Genomic DNA, 25,354 nt, shown 5'->3' on the forward strand with positions numbered 1-25,354 from the left:
GTCCAATCTATTGTTTTTACACTCCTTAGAAAACATAACCAGGTTTTGATTTTCAATTCCTATCTACTAGTAAGAAGTTGGAAAATCTGGTTTTGAGGCAAAATTGGAAGTTCGATATGCTAATTCCATTTTGCCAATTTTGAAACAAATGAAAAAAATTTCAAATCTGGATTTCAAAAAAGCCAATACCTGTCATCTTCTAGAACCAAACGGACCCTAAATTAGTATCCATGTAGGTACCCATTTCGGTGTCAAAAGAATAAAACATAAATATACCGAAAGCAAATTATAGCGCAATGTTACCCTATTTTACTAATTCATGATTTATATATAGATCTTTATACGTCACCACACAGTTAAGCTGGGTACGTGGCCTCCTCAACACCTTCCGAGGTTTATCATGTTGTACAATGAGACTTTGGGGCAAGGCAGGCATCCAAGGCAATGGCGATCTTGATTAGCTTTCTCCTCTTTTCTCTGGGCCTGCTATTGACCATTGCAGCCAGTAGTAAACGCTGGAAAAAGGCACGACCATACAATGGCCCTACGCTATATCCTCTTGTGGGTATCACATTCGAGTTTCTCAGAAACCGAAACAGATTCCTTGAATGGGCAACAGATGCCGTTTCCAGAACACCTTCCAAGACATTCATGATCCGCCGCCCAGGAGTAACGGGCTTCTTCACTGCCAATCCTGCAAACGTGGAACACATTCTCAGCACCAACTTTGTGAACTACCCAAAAGGAGAGCGTTTCAATTTCCTCCTCCATGATTTCCTCGGCAGCGGAATCTTCAATGTGGACGGCGACCTCTGGAGGATGCAGAGGAAAGCTGCAAGCTACGAATTCAATACCAAGTCTCTCAGAAACTTCGTGGTGGAATCAATGCAATCTGAGATTCATAGCCGCCTGATGCCGCTCCTGTCCCAGGTAAGCCAAACGTCCGCCGCCATAGACATGCAAGATGTTTTGCACAGGTTTGGATTTGATAATATATGCAAGGTTGCATTTGGCGTGGATCCTCCGTGCCTCGAATCTTCTATGCCTCGCTCGCCCTTCGCAGAGGCTTTCGACGATGCGACCCACATCAGCTCTGGTCGTTTCTTTTACGTTTTCCCCTACTTGTGGAGAATCAAGCGCTTTCTCAACGTGGGCTCTGAAAGGCAGCTCAGGAAAGCCATTCGCGTGGTGGATGACTTCGCCATGGATATAATTCGTTCCAGAAGGAATGAGATGGGGAAAAAGGAAAAACAGGATCTTCTCTCCAGATTCATGGAGGCTGTTCGCGTTGTGGGTAATCCAGAGCTGCAGAGGACTTTCGATGAGGAAGATTTGCTTTTAAGAGACATGGTGGTGAGTTTTATAATGGCCGGCAGAGACACGACTTCCACGGCGTTGACATGGTTTTTCTGGTTGATCTCTTCTCGTCCCTCCGTAGAAGAAACCATTCGCTCTGAGATTTCGAAGCTTCTCGCGGCCAGAAATGGCGGAGCAAAAGAAGGAGATTCGAAATCATGGGTTGTGTTTAGCTTTGAGGAATTGAAGGAGATGCATTATTTGCATGCGGCTCTGTGTGATGAGGCTCTGCCCGCCTGTGCCTCTTGATACCAAAATCGCTGCAGCCGATGATGTTCTGCCCGACGGTAATGTTATCCAAAAGGGCTGGTTTGTGAGTTACAGTATTTATTCCATGGGCAGGATGGAAAGCATCTGGGGCAGCGACTATCTGGAGTTCAAGCCGGAGAGATGGCTGAGAAATGGGAAATTTGTTGCAGCGGATTCGTGCAAGTTTCCTGTGCTTCAAGCCGGGCCTCGGATATGTCTTGGTAAGGAGATGAGCTTCATGCAGATGAAGTCGGTCGTGGCTTCCGTTCTACACAGGTTCAGTGTGAAAGTGAATGGAGAGTATAGTCCAAAATATTCTCTCTCTATCACGTTGCGTTTGAAGGGTGGACTCCCTGTAATGATATAACGTCTCTGAGTAATTTGTCTAATCACTGGCTTATAAAATCTTGTTAGTTGCCTCCAGTTCAGAAAAAGGACTAATCTTCCACATCTTGTCATAATGTGAACCACTTTATTAGTGTTTGCTGGAGGTAGGATACAGGATCACCCCGCGAATGAGTTCAATCAGCCAAAGCTAGAGCAAACAACATGGCCGCAGCCAGCAACTATAAACTATTCATCAAAAAAATAATAACAATCCTCATGCTGCCAAGGCAGTACCAGCAGAGGGAGGAGGATCATCTTTATCTGGAAATCCCCACGCATCAGTGGGATTGTAAGGCGGACTAGGAACAGTCCAGCCGTCAGCAGCATCTGCAGGATCTGGGGTGGTTGCAGTCTCCGCATCCTTCTTGTCTAGCCGCGGAGGAGAAATTGCCAAGGCCAGCCGGGGAAACTTGCCAGGGTGCGCCCGTCCAGGGGGAGGAGTTGGAGACCAGCCAGAAGCTCGCCCAGGGGGGGGAGCCAGGGACCAACCAGCACCACCACGTGGTGGGGAAGCAGAGCGGCGCCTCCAACCGCCATGACCACCATTGGGAGAGCGATGGCGGGGACCCTGGGAGCGCGGCGTGTGAGAATGGCGGCCAGAGGAATGGCGTCTGGAACGGTGATCGCGAGATGAGGAAGCATCAGTTGAGGCCTCCAGAGGCACTCTGGCAACGGTACAAGGAGCATTGCCCCAGTGGTTTAACAATTCTTGTAAGTGGGCAACCTCTAGTGCAACTTTATTAGCTTACACCTGTATCTGCATAATGACATTGTTACAAATGCATGCCTTAGTGTACATTGCAATGTTAACATCCAAAAAACTGTGAGTGAATAAAATTGCATTCCTATCTTTCCATAGAAAAAACAAAATTTCCATCCTAAAGGTATGCCAAATCTAGAAAAACTTTCGAGGAAATCTGGGGGAATCACCCAGAAGGATCATGTGCCATGAAAAAGGTTCGGGCCTGAAAGGCTTGAAAAAATCATGGATCCAGTGCCAATAATTCTGAGCACGTTTGCAAAACCAAAAAATATGCAAAAAGGACTCAGGTTGGCCACAAAAGGGGCATTTGGGGTCAGGAACCCCAATGTGCTTGAGCCAAGGCCCCAGGGGAAGACCTTGGAAAGCAAGGCACCAAGCAAAGTGAGCAATCTTAGGTTTTGTAATGGCACTCCAAATGGTGTCGAACCGTTTTCTCCATTGAGAAAGCAAAGAATGCAAATGCCACCATTGATTAAGCATGTCTACCATTGGAAGGTGGGGCGAAAGCCATCTATATCCCATATTGGGCTTATAATTGGTAAATGGAGTGGCAGGAAACCACTTCCAATCATACCACCAAGGTCGAACAGACTGAATCCCCTCTTTATGAAGTAAGTGCACAGGGATGGAAGACAACAGAAGCTCATAAGTCTGACGATCGGCACGAACAAGGCGGTATTGAACTTACATATCCTCCCAAGACCTGAAATTCATGGTGACTCTTGAAAAGATATCCTTAGTAGTGTGAATGCCTCGTTTATAGAAACGCAGAGCACTGGCACCTTGAGTCTTGGCAAGAGGAATACCCTGGAAGGAAAATAGGGGAGACCACCAAATGTTCTGTTGATTTAAGGATAGCCCATTGCGGAACTCATTACCGGCCCAATGAAGCCAAGGTTTAACAGCTTCCCAGGCTTTCTAGATGCTCTTTATAATGAAGGAGCCCTGTATGACCACTAGTTCTCACATAGTGAGAAGAATCTAAAAACCAATTCCCTTCTAGGTCGGTCTGTTAGCAGGGAAGCCTGAAGAGATGCAATGTCTGACAAGAATTTTCCAGGCTTCATCTCCAAAAATAGCTTTGATAATCCATTTAGCACAAAGGGCATGGCCCTGCTTCCAAGTGGAAAGCAGGCCAAGACCCCCAGATTCCCTCGGGAGACAATAGAAATCTCAAGCAACTCTATGAAAACCATGATGGTCAGAACCAGAGGCCCAAAGAAAATCTCTGAGAAAACGTTCTAATTTGAGGTATGAAGCTTTGGAGGGAGCCCAACAAGAACAATAAAACACATGGGTGCCAGCCAAAATCTTAGAAAAAATCTGGAATTTTCCAGCAAGAGAAAGCAGCTTAGTGATCCAATAATCAAGCTTTTTGGTAATCTTTGTAAGCACAACATTCCAAAGTTCCACAGGGGAAGCCTGGAAAGCAAAGGGAATGCCAAGAAAGCAAAAAATTTCTCCATGAGTAACCCATTTCCATTGGAATTGGCTGAGCCAAGGTGGAGCTGGCAAAAAAGACTGTTGGTAACAGAGCATTTTATGCCATTGAATGGTAGATCCGAAGGCTTGACAAAAAGTGTCAAGACAATCTAACTCATTTTTGATGGTTTCTTCATCCTCAAGAAGAGTGAGAAAAGAATCATTAGCAAAATGACCATTGACTAACTGGGAGGAAGAATCAGGCAAGGAAATGCCACAGACCAGCCCATAAGACACAGAATGAGCAAGTAAATAACCAAAGCCTTTGGCAGCAAGGACATAAAGCATAGGAGCTAACGGACAACCTTTTCTGATGGAACGAAAAAGTCCAAAAGCTTCAGATTGCGAATTATTGATGGTGATGCAAGCATTAGCGTCACCAAAGAGCATCTCTACAGACTGAAAGAAATTGGGACCAAAACCCAGAGCCTGAAGCATAGCCAAAATGAAAGGCCATTCAATACAATCATAGGCTTTAGCAAAATCTATCTTTAAAAAGATAGCCTACTGCTTGGACTTATGGGCCCATTCCATACCTTCCCAGACAACAATGATGTTGTCAAGAATATACTTGGATTTGATGAAGCCAGTTTGTTCAGGCCGCACAATTAGAGGAAGCAAATGGCAGATTTTGAGAGAGAGCACCTTAGCAATGATCTTATAAGACACATTGAGGAGGGTGATGGGCCTCCAGTTGCAGATGTCCTCAGGATCGCCAACTTTAGGTATGAACTTAATATTGCCTTTATTTATGATCATTCCTAAGCTTTTAGAATGGTATGCTTCAAGATAGACTTTGTGCAGATCAGGACCAATTTTCTCCCAAAGATGTTTGTAAAATTCACAGGGAAATCCATCACACTCAGGGGATTTGTCATCCACCATGGAGTAAGCTGCCTCTTTAAGGTCTCGGAGGGAAAGAAGTTGCTCACAGAAAGCATGTTGCTCAACCGCGAGGCGGTTTGGAGTAACAGAAATACACTTTCTAAGAGCCTCCTCCTAAGCAACCGAATGGCCCTAAGAAGCAAAAAGGTTCTCATAGTGAAGAACAAAAGCTTGCAGGATGTCTGGCAGATTGAAAAGAACCTCAGTTCCCTGTTTTATCTTTTTAATCCCAATATTGGTATGACGGGCTTGTAGAACCTGAAAGAACTCCTTCGAGGCTTTGTCGCCAACCTCCAACTAGTGGAGATGGGCTTTGATTTGAGCTCCTTGGGTAGCATAGTTAGCAGCAATTTTCTTTTCATGGCGAAGCTTGGCAAGCTGAAGTTGCAGATCCACATCAAAAGGGCTGAAGGTGAGCGCTTTAGAGGCTTTTTTGAGGGCAAGGGTGTTGGCTTCATAAGAATGTTTTCTAAAAATTGCCAGCTAACGCCCATAGATGCGCAAAAAATGAGCCGTTCTGGCAATGGCATCATTCCACCATTGAATCCAACCTCGATGGGAATGTGGACGTGGTTCCAAATTCCAGACACGTTGTATGTGGGAGATAGTGGAGGCATGCAATAGCATAGACGTGTTGAGGAAGAATTGAGACTTAACCACTTTGGGGACAGCTGTTTGCCAAGAAATGCCAAAATAAATGGGATAGTGGTCTGACAAGGTCACATCTATCAAGGGAATGACAGGTAGATCATGATCTTCAGAAAAATAAAAAAAAGATTGCGCCGAGATCATAGCACGATCAAGACGTTTCAATATGCAATCAGGACCGGCTCAAAAATTGGACCAAGTGTGCCAAGCCCCATTATCATGACGACAGCTAGTATTGGGATCAAAGAGGCCCAATTTATGACGCATGTGAAACCAGGCTTGTCTTTCCCTAGCTATCCAACGGAAAGGTAGAATGCCATCTTTGTCAGAGGCTACTTCAACCATATTGAAGTCCCCACACAGGACCCAAGTAGCAGGCGACAAGTTGTCAGCAAGCCTAACCCACATTTGCTCCCTTTCCATAGCATCATTGGAGGCATAAACATTAATGACTCCAAAAGAATGATTGTTGATGGAAAGCAAAAGCCAAATAATACAGTGTGTGGGGTCAAAACCGTGTGAAATAATAGCAGAATGAAGGCAAGGTGACAGGAGAGTAACTACACCACCTCGGCCAGCTTCATGCTGAGAAGAAAACATGACGCTATCCTGCCAAATGACTCGGCATGCAGCAGAAAGCATGAGACTAGAAATCTTAACTTCTTGCAGGCAAAGAAAATCTAAATTCCCAAGTCTATGACGGGTATCTCGGGCATAGAATTTTCTTGGGAGGTCTGTAAGACCTCAAACATTCTAGGATTGGAAGTTCATGAAAACTCTTCCATATCATCCTCGTCCTCGAGAGAGGAGTAACTATTTTGCAAAAAGGTAGAAACCGGGTGGAAGTCAGACGAGAAATCCTCTAGACTTATAGCCTACTGTTTGACAGAACGCCTTGTTGCTAGTGGTACTATGGAAGAGACTACAAGAGGAAAATGAGCCCCATCCAAGGATGAGGTCCTGGTGGCTGCCTTAATCCCCTGCAAGCCAACAGGGTTTGAAACCTGTAGAACCAAAATCGACACAACAGAAGCCGCTGGTGTCTCCATGCTAGTAGGCATTGATACTTCGATGGAAGCAGGAGGAATTGTAGTTATGGTCGCATAGGATGGCTTGGGGGCCAAAGGATTCAAGGCAAGCTTGCCTTTGTGCCCAACAGTAACCCATTCTTCTTTTTTTCCTTCGACCTGCTTGACAAGCGTTGCTTTAGGCTAGGGTTTGACCCTAGGCATGGCCAAAGGGCAGTCCCTGATCTTGTGTTCCATAGACTGACACCTATAACAGGTGTTAGGTAGGTTCAAGTAAAGCACCTTCTGTGCGAAGGTTTGAGCGCCAATCTAGAATTTCACCGAATCCTTGAGATCTTTAGAAAGATCAACTTCAATGCAAACACGCTACTGAGGGTAAGCATTAAAAAAAAATTCTGGCTCCTTGGTAACAACTTTGCCAAGGGCTTGGGCAATAGACTCAATAAAAGGCCAGCAGGGCAAGGGTAGACATGGGAATTCAACCCAAACAGGAACCCTAAACTTTTTATCGTCCGAGACAGAGAAGTCTCGGGACCATTTCTGAAATCCAAGCAGAGAGGAATGCACAGACCAAGGGTCGTTGGTAAAAATCGCGTCAGCTTGCGACAGGCTAGCGAAGCGAAATAAAAAAAACCTTTGTTAAGGTTTTGCACAGCGTCAAGGCGGACGCCATGCGGGGTCCATCTTTTTTTAACCCATTCTCTGAGCATAGCTTTAGGTGGGGTCCTAACAACAAAATACCCAATCAAGGTATGTTGTTCTAACCAGTCACATGCGGCATCAAATTCTTGCAAAGGAAGGACAATATCAGGCTTACCTCATGGAAAAATTTTGGGACAAACTTGCGCGGGCATTTGTTCGGTGGCAGCGCCATGGCAGTCCGAAGCAGCAGCGGGGCATATGCACCGAGTTGTGGTGCCAAAAAGGTGACAAGGAAATTTTTTTTTCCTATTTTAAATAGCGTGTGCGCGCTATTTTTTAAAAATAAAAAGTATATATGATGGGCTGCAAACCTGCAGCCCATCATTTTCATTACCATTTTCTTCGACTCCTACAGCAAGCAGCGCGTACGCGAGTTGAAGACTCAACATTTGCACCAGCATTTGCCAAAATGCCTCCTCGTCGATGAAATCCAAGACCACAAGCGCACCCACGACGATGCCGTAAGTGATATAAACCTAACTTTGAATTGTTTGATATATTTTTCATATTGTTTTGTAAGTTTTTTATATTCTTTTGTAGGATTTTTACAAATTTCATTAAGATTTGTTTATTTATTTGAATTTCAATTGTTTTTTTATCAGGAAATGTTCATAATCAACTAGAAAATCTACAAGAACATCAAAACCCTCAAGAACCCCAAAACCAAAACCCTCCTCAAGAAGAAGAACAAATTCCACAACCCGAACCAATTGCAAGACCTCCACCAGGCACACAAGAAAATCTAAGAAATGAAATAGAGAGAGGAAAAACTGAATTAGAAGGAATCATTGCTCGGTTGAAAGAATCCAAACAAACCAATCCAATGAGGGCTAAATTGGCATCATCCCTCAAATCCATTAACACTCAGATAGCCTCAGTTAGTGGTCAGTTAGATATTTGGTAGGCTAAGAGGGATGAACAAAAATGATTTTATGCAAATAAATTGTCATATGAAGATGTTAAAAAAAAGGAAATACCAAAAGGTAGTATATGTGCATTATTTAGAAAACCCGGTGAGCAAAATACTGTTAGAGAGGGTACTAAACGATTCCCCATCCATTGGTGCATACATGATGCTATTAGAAATAATTTTTGGCTTAGATGGTGGATGGTTTTTGATGCCCCTCCTTGCAACAATCACGAGGTCCCCATGTATTTTTTGAAGAAATTATATTGTGAGTTTGTCCTTGGGGAGATCACCAATTATTTTGATATGTTAGGCTCCCAGGGTAGAGGTGGGGGGTCATCATTTGAGAGGCCCGGAGCACGTTGTGACCCTAAAGTAGTTAGGGCACCCGTGGTCCATCCACGGTGTGAGCATGTGATTATTCCTTCAGTTGTGAAGGAACATGTAGAGGCCAGCACTCTAGGGACCATTAATGCTTTGACGCAGACCCTCATCCATTCCATGAGACCATTAGTTGAGGGGGAGCCTTCTATACGTCGTGGTCACATGTGCACTTCATGCGGATCCCTATGCACATTTGGCACTCATGTTGGAGATGGTGCAGATGATGGGCTTTTCACCGATCAGTTCCTAAATGAGACATTTGGCATTGACACATAGGTAAATTACTAATTTGATCACATTTCATACGTATAGTGAATGATTAATTAATTAGGATTTATTGACATTGTTCAAAATTTAGGGTCAAAGTGTTCCCGGGCCTAGCAGTGATCCTCCAGGCCCATTTTTTGTCCCTTCGACGAGTCCTGAGGTATGTATCAATTTAATCATTTTAATTAATACATATATTTATTACGTAATCATATTAAGGATTGACCAAAAAAAATATGCATGTGCATCAGTTCTCCACAAGACCTCAACCTTTACCACAGACGCAGAGCAGAGACATCATACGAGCTTCACACAGGTACAATTGTTTCATGTTAATTTAATTCATTTGATTATATTTATTCCATGTTTCATGTTAGATATAACGTGTATTGTATGACATGCAGCTCATGATGTCAGACACACCTCCTCATCTGCGACAGTCTGTTGATAGTGGAGTGGCCGCAGCTGTGGCTAGCTCACAGCCACTGACGGAGGTATGAAAGAATTTTCTTCGTTTTAGTTGTTGTTTATAATAGTTAATCTCAAAATTTCTAATGTTATTTATAAGTGATTATATTTATTGAATTGTTGTAGGGTCTTGTCATGCCTGATCGTCCACGAGCATTTGAGGTGGACTTACAGAGTGACTATTTGTTGGTGGTAAGAAAATAATTGATTTTGTGAGTACATATATTTGATTTCAACGTATAATAAATATTGATTCATATCTACTTTATTTGTATTAGTTGGACCTGGAGAAGAGCCTCAACAAGAGGTCAAGTGAGCATGTCAGGAGGGCCCCGTCATCTCCACTGTCTCCCTCCACACGATGACAGAGGACGTCGAGAGACTTGTTTCCTTCCCCTCATGGGAAGGAAAAGATGTAGTTGAGATATTTGATACATATATATAGACACTTGTTTCCTTCCCCATGTATATATATAGGCATCTGAGAGACATATTCGATACACATTTGATGTACATATGACATTCTATATTTGATGTATGACATTATTGGTTAATATATGATATGTTTGTTCATATACAACATTATTGGTTATCATAATATATTATGTGTTTGTTAATGTATATGACATTATTGGTTATCATTTTATATTATATGTTTGTTCATGTATGACGTTAAATTAGATATGTTCGTGTATGAAATTAAATTAGATATGTGCATGTATGAAATTAAATTCAATTGCTAGAGAGTTGCCATTATGTCTACCAACTAGTAGATGTTCTATTTTGCTTTATTAGTATTTCTCAAAAACTGCAAAGAAGTTGTTTCTGGTAGTATCTACAATAGTCCTTCTACTCAAATATGTTTTCAAAAATACTTAGTATGGCAAAGAAATGTCTATGGAAAGCTTGTCAAATAGGATATTGAAGAACTAAATGTGGATAGTCATTAGTACCCATCAATAAGAACACGGACATCTTTCTCAAGCAAGCCATATGACATTAGCAAGTAATTTATAAATTTCCTTTGCAAATAACTAGAAGATGCTATGAATCTTAATACAAAGTTAATCACGAACTCATTATTCCATCCAAGAAGCATATATCACCCTAAGCCAATTAACCGACAGGATAAAAATTAATTCAATTTCAACAAAATTTTGAGTATAACAAGCATCTTAGGGATTCTTACAAGAATTAACATGATGTTCACAAGAGCATTACAAGTTCTTGTAATGCTATTTCACATATTGTAATCATATTCAGTTTTGAATGGCCATTTGTGTTACAAGCATAAATGTTCTTTAAGGTCTTTTAATTCTAGACATGAATTTTATTATGAAGCTTTGTTATGACAACCCACTCAATGCATATATTGTTGTTCCACATTATGCTAATTTGACTTTCATTGGTTGATTTGGGTCTAGACATGACGTTATTCACTACCTTTTTTATATATTATTTTTTTGTAGTGAGGTTTTGGCCTGAATGAATGTATTAATCATCAAAGTTGTGAACCTTGGTCGAGATCCTTACAAATATATTTTCAAATTGGACCTCAAATAGTTTTCTCAGTCACCCCCTGTACATAGATACTGAAATTTTAGTTAATTACAAAATTAATACTGAATTAACATAAGTTTAATTGAGAAGTATTATGTACCTCAATAGGCTAGATTATTATTGACCGGGAAGCTTTATCTTAGAGCAGTTGGTTTCCTAAATCTTTAGCACAATGACCGTCTTATGGAATGTGGAATTAGGTCTGCTAGCTAAGGAACGTTCTTTAAAAGGTAGAGGAAACTCAAGACTCACATGTTTCCAATCAATATAAATGTTTAAATCACTTCTCTATTTTTTTCTATTTATGATCTTCTTAAAACTTAACTTTCTAAATGCATTGATGGGGCAATAAAGATCTTCTAGGAACTAAAGGCTAATCATGTTTAATACTTACAATTCTATGTTTTTATCTAATAATTTAAAAAAGATTGTACAAGTGTTTTCAAAGAGCAACACTTGTCACTAACATCATAAGAAGGAATATCCAAGGAGTCTTACCACTGATCCCCCACCACCAAATTCAAGAGAAAACAAAATTCCGCTACTAAAGAGATAGTAACAATGATCATCCCTAGTCTCTCCCTTATCACAAAATGATTACCATCAAAATTTGCATTTCCAATTGCGTCATGTGCGTTGAAGCGATAGTAACATTTTCACTCTCTTACCTAATGTCTCCCATTTCTGAAACTCCTAGGGAAGGGCAAGGCCATCTTTGTAGGGCCCATTTGCTATTGCACCAAAAGCCATGACTGTTAGTGAACATGGAACACCACATAATTAACCACCTGTGGGCAGGGGAGCGCGTCGCATCACCCAACAATCTCCCCCTCGATGCGCATACCAGGTGCTTACGCAGGTCGGGAAGGCACCGGAGATATTTGAACCCATGACCAGGCCAAAACTAGGCTCTGATACCAATTGTAGGCCCCATTTTCTATTGCACCAAAAGCCATGACTGTTAGTCAACATGGAACACCACATAATTAACCACCTGTCGGCAGGGGAGCGCATCGCGTCACCCAAAAATCTTCTCAGTACTTCAAAATACAACGAGTTCCATTTTTTCACATATTGATAATTGTTGACTTAAAGTATAGTCGAAGTATTGACAGCCCATAGATATGCCCCGTCAAAGATCGCAGCCCTGTGGCATTTAGTGACTTTTAGGGACATTTTGGTTCAGCGTTCCTGAGAACGTTCGAGCACTGAAGGGGATAGGAAGAGGTTGGGGATAGGGTTTACCCAGCCACCCAGAACTAATGGAGCAGATAGTTTGATCCCACGACAAAAGATGAGAGAGATTTGATAGTTGGCAACTTTGTACTGGCCAACACTACAAGTTTTAGCATCACCCGAGATGGCATTGTAGAATGAAAATGGAATGTGATCTCCAAAAAGTGAGAGAGGTTATTATAGGTCTCTACAACACAGTCTTGTAGGAATTGGAATCTCTCCATATCTCGCACGAGCTTCGAGATATGCCCCGTCAAAGATCGCAGCCCTATGGCATTTAGTGACCCTTAGGGACATTCTGGTTCGACGTGCCTGAGAATGTTCAAGCATTGAAGGGGAAAAGACAAGGTTGGGGATAGGGTTTACCTGGCCACCCTGAGCTAATGGAGCAGACAGTTTGATCCCACGACGAAAGATGAGAGAGATTTGGTAGTTGGCAACTTTGTACTGACCAACAGTACAAGTTTCAGTATCACCCAAAATGGTGTTGTAAAATGAAAACAGAATGTGATCTCCAAAAAGTGAGAGAGGTTATTGTAGGTCTCCGCAACATGGTCTTGTAGGAACTACAATCACATCCATACCTCGCACGAGCTCTGAGATATGCCCCGTCAAAGATCGCAGCCCTATGGCATTTAGTGACCCTTGGGGACATTCCGGATTGGCGTTCCTGAGAACGTTCGAGCACTAAAGGGGATAGGAAAAGGTTGGGGATAGGGTTTACCCAGCCACTCGGAGCTAACGGAGTAGACAGTTCGATCCCACGATGAAAGGTGAGAGAGATTTGGTAGTTGGCAACTTTGTAGTAGCCCACACTGCAAGTTTCAGCATCACCCAAGATGGCATTGTAAAACAAAAATAAAGTGTGATCTCCAAAAAGTGAGAGAGGTTATTGTAGGTCTCTGCAACACAGTCCTGTAGGAACTAGAATCACATCCATACCTTGCACGAGCTTCGAGATATGCCCCATCAAAGATTGCAGCCCTGTGGCATTTAGTGACCCTTAGGGACATTCTGGTTCAGCGTGCCTGAGAACGTTCGAGCACTGAAGGGGACAGGAAGAGGTTGGAGATAAGGTTTACTCGGCCACCCAGAGCTAATGGAGTAGGCAGTTTGATCCCACGACGAAAGATGAGAGAGATTTGGCAGTTGGCAACTTTGTACTGGCCAACACTACAAGTTTTAGCATCACCCAACATGGCATTGTAGATTGAAAACGGAATGTGATCTCCAAAAAGAGAGAGAGGTTATTGTAGGTCTCTGCAACACAGTCCTATAGCAATTAGAATCTCATCCATATCTTCCACGAGCTCCGAGATATGCCCCGTCAAAGATCGCAGCCCTGTGGCATTTAGTGACCCTTAGGGACATTCTGGTTTGGCGTGCCTGAGAACGTTCAAGCATTGAAGGGGACAATACAAGGTTGGGGATAGGGTTTACCCGACCACCCAGAGCTAATGGAGTAGACAGTTTGATCCCACGACGAAAGATGAGAGAGATTTGGCAGTTGGCAACTTTGTACTAGCCAACACTACAAGTTTCAGCATCACCCGAGATGGCGTTGTAAAATGAAAACAGAATATGATCTCCAAAAAAAAAGAGAGGTTATTGTAGGTCTCTGCAACATGGTCCTGTAGGAACTAGAATCACATCCATACCTTGCACGAGCTCTGAGATATGCCTCGTCAAAGATCGCAGCCCTATGGCATTTAGTGACCCTTGGGGATATTCCGGATTGGCGTGCCTGAGAACGTTCAAGCACTAAAGGGGATAGGAAAAGGTTGGGGATAGGGTTTACCCAACCACCCGAAGCTAACAGAGCAGACAATTCGATCCCACGATGAAAGGTGACAGAGATTTGGCAGTTGGCAACTTTGTACTGGCCCACACTGCAAGTTTCAGCATCACCTGAGATGGCATTGTAAATAAAAAATGGAGTGTGATCTCCAAAAAGTGAGAGAGGTTATTTTAGTTCTCCACAACATGGTGTTTTAGGAACTAGAATCACATCCATACCTCACAAGAGCTCCGAGATATGCCCCGTCAAAGATCGCAGCCCTATGGCATTTAGTGACCCTTGTGGACATTTTGGATTGGCGTGCCTGAGAACGTTCGAGCACTGAAGGGGATAGGATGAGGTTAGGGATAGGGTTTACCTGACCACGTGGAGCTAATGGAGTAGACAGTTTGATCCCATTTGGAAAGATGAGAGAGATTTGGCAGTTGGCAACTTTGTACTAGCCGACATTGCAAGTTTCAGCATCACCCGAGATGGCGTCGTAAAATGAAAACGGAGTGTGATCTCCAAAAAGTGAGAGAGGTTATTGTAGGTCTCCAAAAAGAGTGTTTAAAAATGCAAAAACAGTGGGGGGTCCTTTGTATAGTTTGGGAGTTTGACCATTAAAACTAGAAATTGTCCTAGTAGTTAGTGTTGGTAATAGTTTTGAAATTTGATTGTTGAGTGTTGAGAAACCTCAAGTTTGGGATTTTTCTTCTTGGTTTGAGTCTATAATAACCATTTCCATCTGAAAAGTTGAGTGTTGAAACCATTTAAGAAGTATTTGCATAGTTTTCCCTAAAATTTGAGTGCATAAAAAGGGGTATGTGATTGCTCCCAAGGTGGATTTAGTGTTTTCTCCAAAAAAGAGTTGCATTTTATGTTTGAATTCATCCAATATAACCAAAGTGAAGGTGTTTGAACCATTTTGGGATTCTAGAGATGTTGTAAAGTAAGAGTTCTAGAAAGCGCTAGGGTAAAGGGGCTAGAAAGGAGGGTTTTGTAAAAACCATTGTAAAGTTGATCATGAGACCAAAAAAATAAAAGAATCCTTGCATTTGAGTCATGTCTTAAGACGTTTTTGGGTCATGGGAGTTCCAAAAGTCAAGGGATTGTGAGTTGCTTTGTAAATGGCCTCAAACTAGGCCTAGTTGGCAAACTGAAATAGCCAGTTTTGATTGCTATTTTACAAAACAAGTGTAGTTGGTTTTGGAGTATATTTTAAAGTGAGGAAAAGGGTATTTTAATAATCCAATAGTTTAGGAATTTCTGTAGAAAATTTTGGAGAAAACAACAAATTAGTGACTGGCAAGGGCTAGTTGGAACAAGCCTAGAAGAGGCAAAATTGAGAAAGTGTAAGAGATGAGTTGCTGAGAGTGTGCAAGGAGTTGGAACATGTTAGATGAGATTTTTTGAGATGATCTAAGGTTTCCATAATGATAGGGATAGGATAGGGATATGTTCTTTGAATAGGGAGGTTTTAGTGAATGAGGAAACAATACAGGCCCAAGAAAGTGCTTCATTGCTGATGAGGATGGAAAATAGGGATCTAAACCACAACCCACAAGTAGTGAATCAGAAGAAACAACTACTGTAGATGATGCAAATATTGATGAGTTGTAAAGTGAGGGGGAGGAAATCACTATTGAATCCTTACTAAAAATCAATGGCTTATTAGATGAACCAATTAACACTTTGTTGAGGAGTTATGGACAAAATATGAAGGGACTAGGTACAATTGCACCTAAAAATACCCAACCAGAAAACCTAAACCAGCCAGTGGACTATTATAGGAGATAAAACCTTGAGCATACAACAAACATTGATATTAGATTAAGCTTGCTAATGCAAGATTCACAACCAGATTGGTTGTAGGAGGTTGTCACAAACCTTGGGTAACCAAATACTTGTGGGGATGAAAATGTTTCCCTTTTAATTCCATCCCCACCACATGTTGACCCCAAGGATGTCATCTAATGCTTTGCAAATGGTGGCAACCATGATGAAATAAATAGTTAACAATTTTTTGATACCCAGGCCCAAAATGACTATGATGGAGATGTTGATTTTATACGTTACATGCCACTAGACAGAAAACAACATAGTGGTTTAACCAATAGATTCCTATAGCTACCAAAGAAAAGGATACAAAATTCTAAGGAACAAGAGGGACTAAGAAGTTATTTGAGGCTAATGCACTTTACATGAAGGAGAAGATCAGGGATAGGAAAGATGGGAGAGAGGAAAAGATTGCAAGAAATGAGATCTTAGATACTATAGAGAGGGGAAAATGAGTTGCGGAGAAGGTTGCACTAAAGGAATAGAAGAGGAAAGAAAGAGAGGATAATCTAAATGTTTGAAAGAGATATAGACCAAATATTGGAGGTGCACCTTCAACAACTATAGAAATTATATTTACAACAGTAGTGGAAGGAGAAGTAATTGCACTAGCCCTAGAATCAATTAGTATGCCCAACATACCTCTTCTCCCATAGCATAAATCACATTATGATATGTTCAATGCTCTAATCCCTAGATTAGGAAATATTCTTAATAAGTGTAACCCCAAGCATTGTCACCATAGTTGGCAACAAATGGTGAGAGTCCCAATCAACTAGTGAAAAAAATGACTAAGTTGATGGAGCTGAATCCTACATTGCACACATCTCCTAGTAGTGGATAGGAGGATGTTGGGATTGGGAGCATAGCACCTATTCCCTTTCCCAGTTTTATGGACAATTGATGGGAACTCAAGTAGATGGGAGAAATTCCAATTTTTTTGAAGCGATAAAGTTTTGTGATGTATTTAGAATATCTAAGATAGACTTATTTTTTATGTGAACTAAACCATTCTTACATTACTATTTAAATGTATTTGTATTGTTATAATAGTTTGATTGTTGGTCATGGTGTAAAATATGTAAAGTTTAGAAATTTAAATAGTTCATCATAGAGATATTATAGAATTAATTTATTTTAATTAATAGAAATAATCATAACAAATAGATAGAAATAAAAAATAATAATTTTATACAAAAAGTTTTAATTTATTTTAAATAATTAAATAATAGAAACATCGTAGAATTAATAATTCAGTATAATCATAAAAAATAGACACTAAACAATCCTAAATTCAAACATACGAAGGTCCAACTAGAATAATGACTTTAAATAACCAAATACCAAAGCCAAAGAAAGGAAATGGGACTTTTACCTTAAATGAATAAATTACATGAAGAAGGGTGGCTTGTTGTTTGGAAATCTACATATTTTTCTTCTCTCCCTCCTGTCATCCAAGAGAACATGAAATGAAAGAAAAATATCGTCACAATAAGAAAATATGAAAAATATTGTTCTAGCTTTAAAAAAATTAGAGACATCAAAACATAAAATCTAGATTCTAAACAAATCAAAACATAAAATCTATAATTTAAACTAAATCTCATCACTTACGTATCATAACAATACGGTCCACCTTAGTCATGTGGACAGTCTTGGGGAAGAGGTTGCAACAATGTATTTGGATCCAGTTGATCACTCTTTCTCTCTCTCCCTCTCTCTGTATTCAATCTAATGAGCCAACTGGATCTGCTCGACATTTTAATGTCTCAAGTATTTCCTCGTGTTCTGACTGACGAACTCTCCAAAGATTCTTATTATGTGGTTTTCCACCATATTTTATCAAGTGGACATTTGATGCGACAACAAGATTTGAATAATGAAGAATCTTCCTCTCTATTTGCCAATCCTCGAATAACCACAAGTTAGGGTTCTTCATAGAATATCGTCTAAGCCATGTGCCGGTTACAACCACCGCACCAACATGGTACTCTAAACCTTGACCATCTATAACCGAGTGATCCAATTTTTGTTTGGCTTGAACACAATGACACAAATAATAATCTATCCCTTCTTCATTGTCTTCAGGTGCAATAATAGCAAAAACATGGCCTGTAGTGACAAATGTACAAAATGCGGTCATTAATTCATAAAATACTTGCGTAAAAGTTATAAAGTTACATATTGAAATTAAAAAGATATATAAATATATATATTACCAGGTTGCACTAGATTAGACAAGCGGTCAAAGTCAATAGACGATTCCATCTGTACCATTTCCAGTGCTTGTGGGGGATGATAGGTGTCAATTGGGTCCAAAACCCATATATCCCATTTGTCCACCCATTCAGTCGACTCACAGTCATCCCAATTTTCCTCTGCACATGATGGACAATAGCATGCCATTTTTCGTGTGTGGATACTCCATGAACCTACATCAGAGCTTCTAAAAGAGTGCAACTCACTGGATCCTGTTAGTGTGCAACAATCCTGATATGGTGCAATGTTAGTATTATCTATCAACCAAAAAAATCTATGAACCGTAGACTCACCTTCCTTACCTGGACCCATTGTAGCATTACACCACTAGACAATGGATTTTGCATCTATCAATATTGCTCCATCTTTGTACTTTAGTTCTTCACAAGCTAAGGCTCTTTTGATGCATGCGCCTGCACCATCGTGCTCTCCCTTTCCATAACCAACCTCTGTGAAATTCCACATATATTGAATTCTACACAACTTGTGCATCCTGCTCAACCAATAGAACATCCGTGCATTCTTGAATTGAGATGCACAATTGTCTGACCAAATAATGTGCTAATGATATGTGATGCCCCTGTTAGCCAAATCTCCATAAAATAGTTGAAAACAACCATGTACGAACTTCGTAGAATGTGATCGATCATCGCTGATGTAAAAATGGTAGTCCCTCAAAATCTTCCTGTCATCCTTTGTACTTGTAGGTGAATGCATGAATGTTATGTGAACAAATATGGAAACCTGTTGAGAAGTATAATACTTTGCTTGCACCTCATTCTGTGGTTGTAGTGTGTAGTTCTCGGTGAAATCTACAATCGAAAAAATGGTATCCAGTGGAAATGTATCCTTGCACAACTTGAATTGCAAATCCAGCCATCGAGCTCTATGGGTATGCCTTGCATACTCGTAAATAATATTTTCACAAAAAATCTTCATGAACTCATACACTGGAATCTTTTTAGTGACTAAATCACATCTTTTACCATGTTTCCCATCTTTTAGAGCATATGTCACTGTCTTAAATTTTGCATAATCTACTATTTCATTTCAAATTGCATGTGTACTATCCGTATGTTGACAGGTTGATAAAAATTGCAAAGCACCACAAAATAAGCATGTACCATCCAAGCATGATGTCTTGTAAAATTGTTGGTCGTCCCTTATTTCACATAAAATGTTGGATATGAATTCCCTTGAAGATCTTGGTGGCTCATTTATGTCACAATCCTACAAAACAAACTGAGAATGCAAAATTATGCATATATGCCTAAAAACATCAAAATGGTTAGAAAATTCAATATGTATCCTACAACAACAAGTTGTGCGTGTGTGATTTATCTTCACATAAAAAGGTTTACCCATCTCAAAAAATCTTTGACTTATTCGAATTTGAGGATACATACCAATAAATTTTGCAAAAAATTGTGTCTGAGTTGTGTCCAAAAAATGTTTTGCATGTGGCTCGCGATTTTGGCTACCAATCCTCCTTCTTACAACATCTCTTTGAGTAGGGAAAACACCTGTGTTATTTTTTCAAAAAATTTCGATCAATGATTTCAAGGCTTCACTAATTTCTTTATCCTTTCGCGGTAGTCTATCGCTAAATGTCCATAACTCATTTTTTGTTGGATCTTCCAATCTCTCATGCCTTAGCATGGCTCTCCTTAGAGTACCTCTACCAATTTGTAATGTTTTGCTTGTCTTTATCATGAGTCAAGATTTTTGCATTTGGCTACTTACTATTGTCGATGTAAGTACTCATCTCGTGATATTACTATCTTTGGTGCGTGATTTAGAACCCACTTTGTCATAAGCAGTCATTAGATTCTTTACAATATTTTTTTCATTTGAATCATCCATCGTTCTTAGCCCAAGAATCTTCATGATAGGCCTAAATTTTAAATTCCTCATCATTTCAACAAATAATTGGCATTGACCTGTAATATTTAATACATCAAAAAATAATCTCCACATACGATTAACTTTTCTGTGACAAATACGCTTGCTAATCTTGTCAGGCATTGATTTCAAAATGTTACTATCAATATCAATTAAATATTTTGGTCTTCTAAAACGAATTCTAGAAGGTGTTATAATCTCTTCAATTCTCTCAACATTTTGAACATCAACATAAGGTTGAGTGTATTGCGTACCTTGAACCGAAGATGATGTGCCTTGGCAATAAGTTGCAAAAGATGGAATATCACCTACTTGATGTGTTGATGTTGTGCCTTCAACATGACATGATGGAGTGTGTATATCGTCGGATCTACAAATCGGTGTGTCTTCAACATGAGAGGACGATATGACTTCAACATTGGAAGATGGTGTAGCGGACGATATGACTCCAACATTAGAAGATGGTGTAGCTTCACAATTCAATTGTCTTCTTGAGCATAACAGTCTCATTCATTCTCTTTGTCTTTCCAATTCTTCCTCTTTGTTTCTTGGTACTGGTGGTTCTTGATCCTCTTCAAAAGTCAATTCTTCATTATTGCTTTGCAATTTTCTTTGCTCACGTAGTAATTTCATTTTATCTCTTTTAATTGCCAAATCTCTCTCCCTATCTTCATTTGTTTCATTTTTTGGTTTCTTCCTTGGCATGATGATGATTTCTACATGTCAAATTATTCAAACATTTGAATTACTTAAAATGTATAAATTACAAATTATTCAAATACATAAAAAAATTATAATTATTTTAATGAATACACAATATATATATATATAAAACGACTTGTCAAATTTCTAACTATTTCGAAATAACATTTCATTGAAACATACAAATTTCAATGAATTCACTATATATTAAACAACATGTCAAATTATAATCAAATTTGTATCTATACATCAACAAACAATATTTAAAATAGATTGCACTAAGCTTTTCTATACAAGGAATATTAAAAAAGTCTTCAAATCGTGTATCCAATGATTGAATTTGGTGCTTTTTAGCTTCCAAAAGTGTTTGCCACCTTGAAATAGTTTTTGTTAGCTTGAAATAGTGTTTGCCACCTTGAAAGAGTGTTTGTTGTGTTGAAACCCGCGATTTCTGTCGGGATAACACAGTGCAAAACAGAACAAAAGCAGAGAATGAATGAAACAGGCCCCAAAGTTGTTTTTTGACCATTTTTAGGTGATTTCACATAGTGCGTACGCGCTATAGCGCATACGCACTATATAAGAACACATCACTCTCCACCCTCCCTACTCTCTCTCTCTCTCCCTACTCTCTCTCCCCTCTCCCATCCCATAAAATCTCTCTCTCTCCCCTCTCCCATTCTTTACCCTCTCTCGCTCTCCCTCTCCCACCGCCTACTCTCTCTATCTCTCTCACCCTCTCTCCTTTCCCATCCCCTACTCTTTATATCTCTCACACACACTCCCATCCTCCCTCTCCCACTTCTTACTCTCTCTCTCTCTCTGCCACCTCCTACTCTCTCTCACACTCTCTCCCATCCCCTACTCTCTCTTACACACACTCCCATCCGCTACTCTCTCTCTCTCTCCCCTCTCCCATCCCCTAAACTCTCTCTTTTTTAGATACACACTCCCATCCCCTTCTCTCTCTCCCCTCTCCCATCCCCTAAACTCTCTCTTTTTTAGATACACACTCCCATCCCCTTCTCTCTCTCCCCTCTCCCATCCCTTACTCTCTAGATTGCTCACACGCACTCCCATCCCTCTCTCTCCTCCTCTCCCACCACCTACTATCTCTCTCTCTCAAGTTCTCTCTCTCCCTCTCTACTCTCTCTCTCTCTCCCATCCCCTACTCTTACTCTCTCTCTCTCTCCAATCCCCACATCTCTCTCACACTCTCTCCCATCCCCTACTCTCTCTGACGCTCTCTCAGCCTTTCACTTTGTCTCTCTCATCTCGTACTCTCTCTCTCTCTCTATCACCTCCTACTCTCTCTCACACTCTTTCCCATCCTTTCACTCTGTCTCTCCCATCTCATACTCTCTCTTTGCCACCCCTTACTCTCTCTCACACTCTCACACTCTCTCCTATCCCCTACTCTCTCTCTTTCATAGACACACACACACACACTCACTCACACTCCCATCCCCCCTCTCTCTTCTCTCCCATCCCCTACTCTCTAGATTTGTCACACGCACTCCCATCCCTCTCTCTCCTCCTCTCCCACTCCCTCTCCCAGGTGACCTACTATTTCTCTCTCTCAAGTTCTCTCTCTCCCTCTCTACTCTCTCTCTCCCATCCCCTACTCTTACTCTCTCTCTCTCTCCCATTCCCAACTCTCTCTCACACTCTCTCCCATCCCCTACTCTCTCTCACACTCTCTCCCATCCTTTCACTCTATCTCTCCCATCCCGTACTCTCTCTCTCTCTCTCTCTCTCTCACTCTCTCCCATCCTTTCACTCTATCTCTCCCATCCTTTCACTTTGTCTCTCCCATCTCGTAATCTCTCTCTACCACCCCCTACTCTCTCTCACACTCTCACACTCTCTCCCATCCCCTACTCTCTCTCTTTCACAGACACACACACTCTTATCCCCCCACTCTCTTCTCTCCCATCCCCTACTCTCTACATCCATCACGCACACTCCCATCCCCCCTATCTCTCTCCCTCTCCCTCTCCTACCGCCTACTAGATCTCTCTCTCTCAAGTTCTCTCTCTCCCTCTCTACTCTCTCTCTCTCTCCCATCCCATCCCTTACTCTCACTCTCTCTCTCTCTCCCATCCCCTACTCTCTTTCACACTCCCATCCCCTAATCTCACTCTCTCTCTCCCATCCTGTACGAGCTCTCTCCGCCACCACCTACTCTCTCTCACACTCTCACACTCTCTCCCATCCCCTACTCTGTCTCTCTTACACACATTTTCGTTCCCCCCCTCTCTCTCTCTCCCTCTCCCACTCCCTCTCCCACTACCTACTTTCTCTCCCCCATCCCCTACTCTCTCTCTCCCCTCTCCCATCCCCTACTCTCTCTCTTTCATAGACACACACTCCCATCCCCACCTCTCTCTCTCCTCTCCCATCCCCTACTCTCTAGATTTTTCACACACACTCCCATCCCCCCTCTCTCTCCCTCTCCCACTCCCTCTTTCACCACCTACTATCTCTCTCTCTCAAGTACTCTCTTTCCCTCTTTACTTTCTCTCTCCCATCCCCTACTCTCACTCTCTCTCTTCCATCCCCTACTCTCTCTCATACTCTCTCTCTCTCTCTCTCTCTCTCTCTCTCTCTCACCCCCATCCTGTACAAGCTCTCTCTACCACACCGTACTCTCTCTCAAACTCTCACACTCTCTCCCATCTCCTACTCTATCTCTCTTATACACATTCCCATTCCCCCCCCTCTCTCTCTCTCACTCCCTCTCCCATTGCCTACTCTCTCCCATCCCCAACTCTATCTCTCTTACACACTTCCATCCCCCTCTCTCTCTCCCTCCCACTCCCTCTCCCATCGCCTACTATCTCTCACTCTCTCTCTTTGCCACCCCTACTCTCTCTCACACTCTCTCCCATCCCCTACTTTCTCTCTTACACACACTTCCATCCCCCCTCTCTCTCCCTCTCCCACTCGCTCTACCATTGCCTAATCTCTTTCTCTTCCATCCACCCTCTCTCTCCCTCTCCCACTCCCTCTGCCATTGCCTACTCTCTTTCTATCCCATCCCCTACTCTCTCTATCTCTCTCTCCCCTCTCTCATTCCCTACTCTCTCTCTCTTTCACACACACCCATCCCCCCTCTCTCCTCTCCCATTCTCTACTTTTTCTCTCACTCACTCTCCCTTTCCCACTGCCTACTCTCTCTCTCTCTCTCTCTCTCTCTCTCTCTCTCTCTCTCTCTCTCTCCCTCTCTCCCTCTCTCCCTCTCTCCCTCTCTACTCTCTCTCTGCTACCCCCTACCTTCTCTCACATTTTTACACTCTCTCTCTTTCTCTCTTACACACATTTCCATCCCCCCTCTCTCTCTCCCTCTCCCACTTCCTCTCCCATCGCCTACTCTCTCTTCCATCCCCTACTCTCTCTTCCATCCCCTACTCTCTCTCAAGCTACTCTATCTTCCCCCTCTCCCATTCCCTACTCTCTCTCTTTCACACACATGCACTCCCATCCTCCTCTCTCTCGCTCTTCCTCTCCCACTCCATCTCCCACCACCTACTCTCTCTCTCCCCCATCCCCTACTCTCAATCTCTCTCTCACACTTCCTCTCTCTCCCATCCCCTACTTTCAATCTCTCTCCCCCATCCCATACTCTCTCTTTGCCACCTCTACTCTCTCTCTCACACTTCCTCTCTCTTGCATCTTGTACTCTCTTTGCCACCCCTACTCTCTCAAATTTCCTCTATCTCCTATCCTATACTCTCTCTACTACCCCTACTCTTTCTCACTTCCTCTCTCCCCTCTCCCATCCCCTACTTTCTCTTTATCTCTCTCACAGAAACAAATAGTCATTCCCTCGCCCCACCCCCCAGCTCTCTCTTGGTTTTGGTTTTTAATTTAGGTCTCAATAGTGCATGCGCACTACAACGCGTGTGCACTATAGCTCATGCGCACTACCTCAAATTCAATAGCATTTTAATAAGGCATGCGTGCTATAGGGCGCACACGCTATTCAAAGCTTTGCATTAAAACCAAGCCTAAGGCTTGGTTTTGCCTTGGAGATCCAACCCAAAGGTTTGGAGTTTATAAACAGGTCTGAGACGTGTTTTCCAGCAAACATACAAAAAATGATTGATTTTTCTTGTGTGCTCCCCTTCAAGATTCCTCATGGTTGGGTATCGATAAGATTAGGTTACATAACATTATAGGTCTCTGTGTTAGCTATCTAACCATATAATTTATTTTTAATTTGAACTATTTTAATTCTTTCATCTATAATTTCTTTTGAATGTATGTTCATTTTTTGTCAAAAACCACCATGTACTAATTGGGCTGTAGATTTTAGCTCATTCATCAAATTTTGTAACAACTTAGTTTTTTAGAAACTAGACTCCATTCTACACACTTTGAAAAAAAAGAAGTTTTGATTTTAGATTAGTTTTCAATCATTTCTAGGGGGAGCACACAGATATTTCACATTTTTGGGATGGGTCCAATTTAAAATTTATTAAAAAAAATACACATTATAAAATTACCCGAAAAATCTGGGATGAACTACATAGTGTTAGGTAACTTTTGAC

General features: G+C 41.4%; 1 long non-coding RNA gene and 1 pseudogene across 1 annotated transcript; both read left to right on the top strand.

The window, feature by feature from the left end:
• Positions 1-429: 429 nt before the first annotated feature.
• Positions 430-1,994, top strand: LOC149534437 (cytochrome P450 94A2 pseudogene; annotated as a pseudogene).
• A 6,529-nt stretch (positions 1,995-8,523) lies between these two features.
• LOC149534438 (uncharacterized) lies at positions 8,524-10,095 on the top strand. The gene is made up of 5 exons (XR_016357232.1): positions 8,524-9,218; positions 9,310-9,374; positions 9,463-9,552; positions 9,653-9,718; positions 9,805-10,095. It is a non-coding gene; the product is annotated as an uncharacterized LOC149534438 (long non-coding RNA).
• The last annotated feature ends 15,259 nt before the right edge of the window (positions 10,096-25,354 follow it).

Source organism: Cupressus sempervirens, chromosome 10, assembly GCF_028749045.1.
Source record: "Cupressus sempervirens isolate cs-2001-9-10 chromosome 10, ASM2874904v1, whole genome shotgun sequence".
NCBI classification, from domain to species: Eukaryota; Viridiplantae; Streptophyta; class Pinopsida; order Cupressales; family Cupressaceae; genus Cupressus; species Cupressus sempervirens.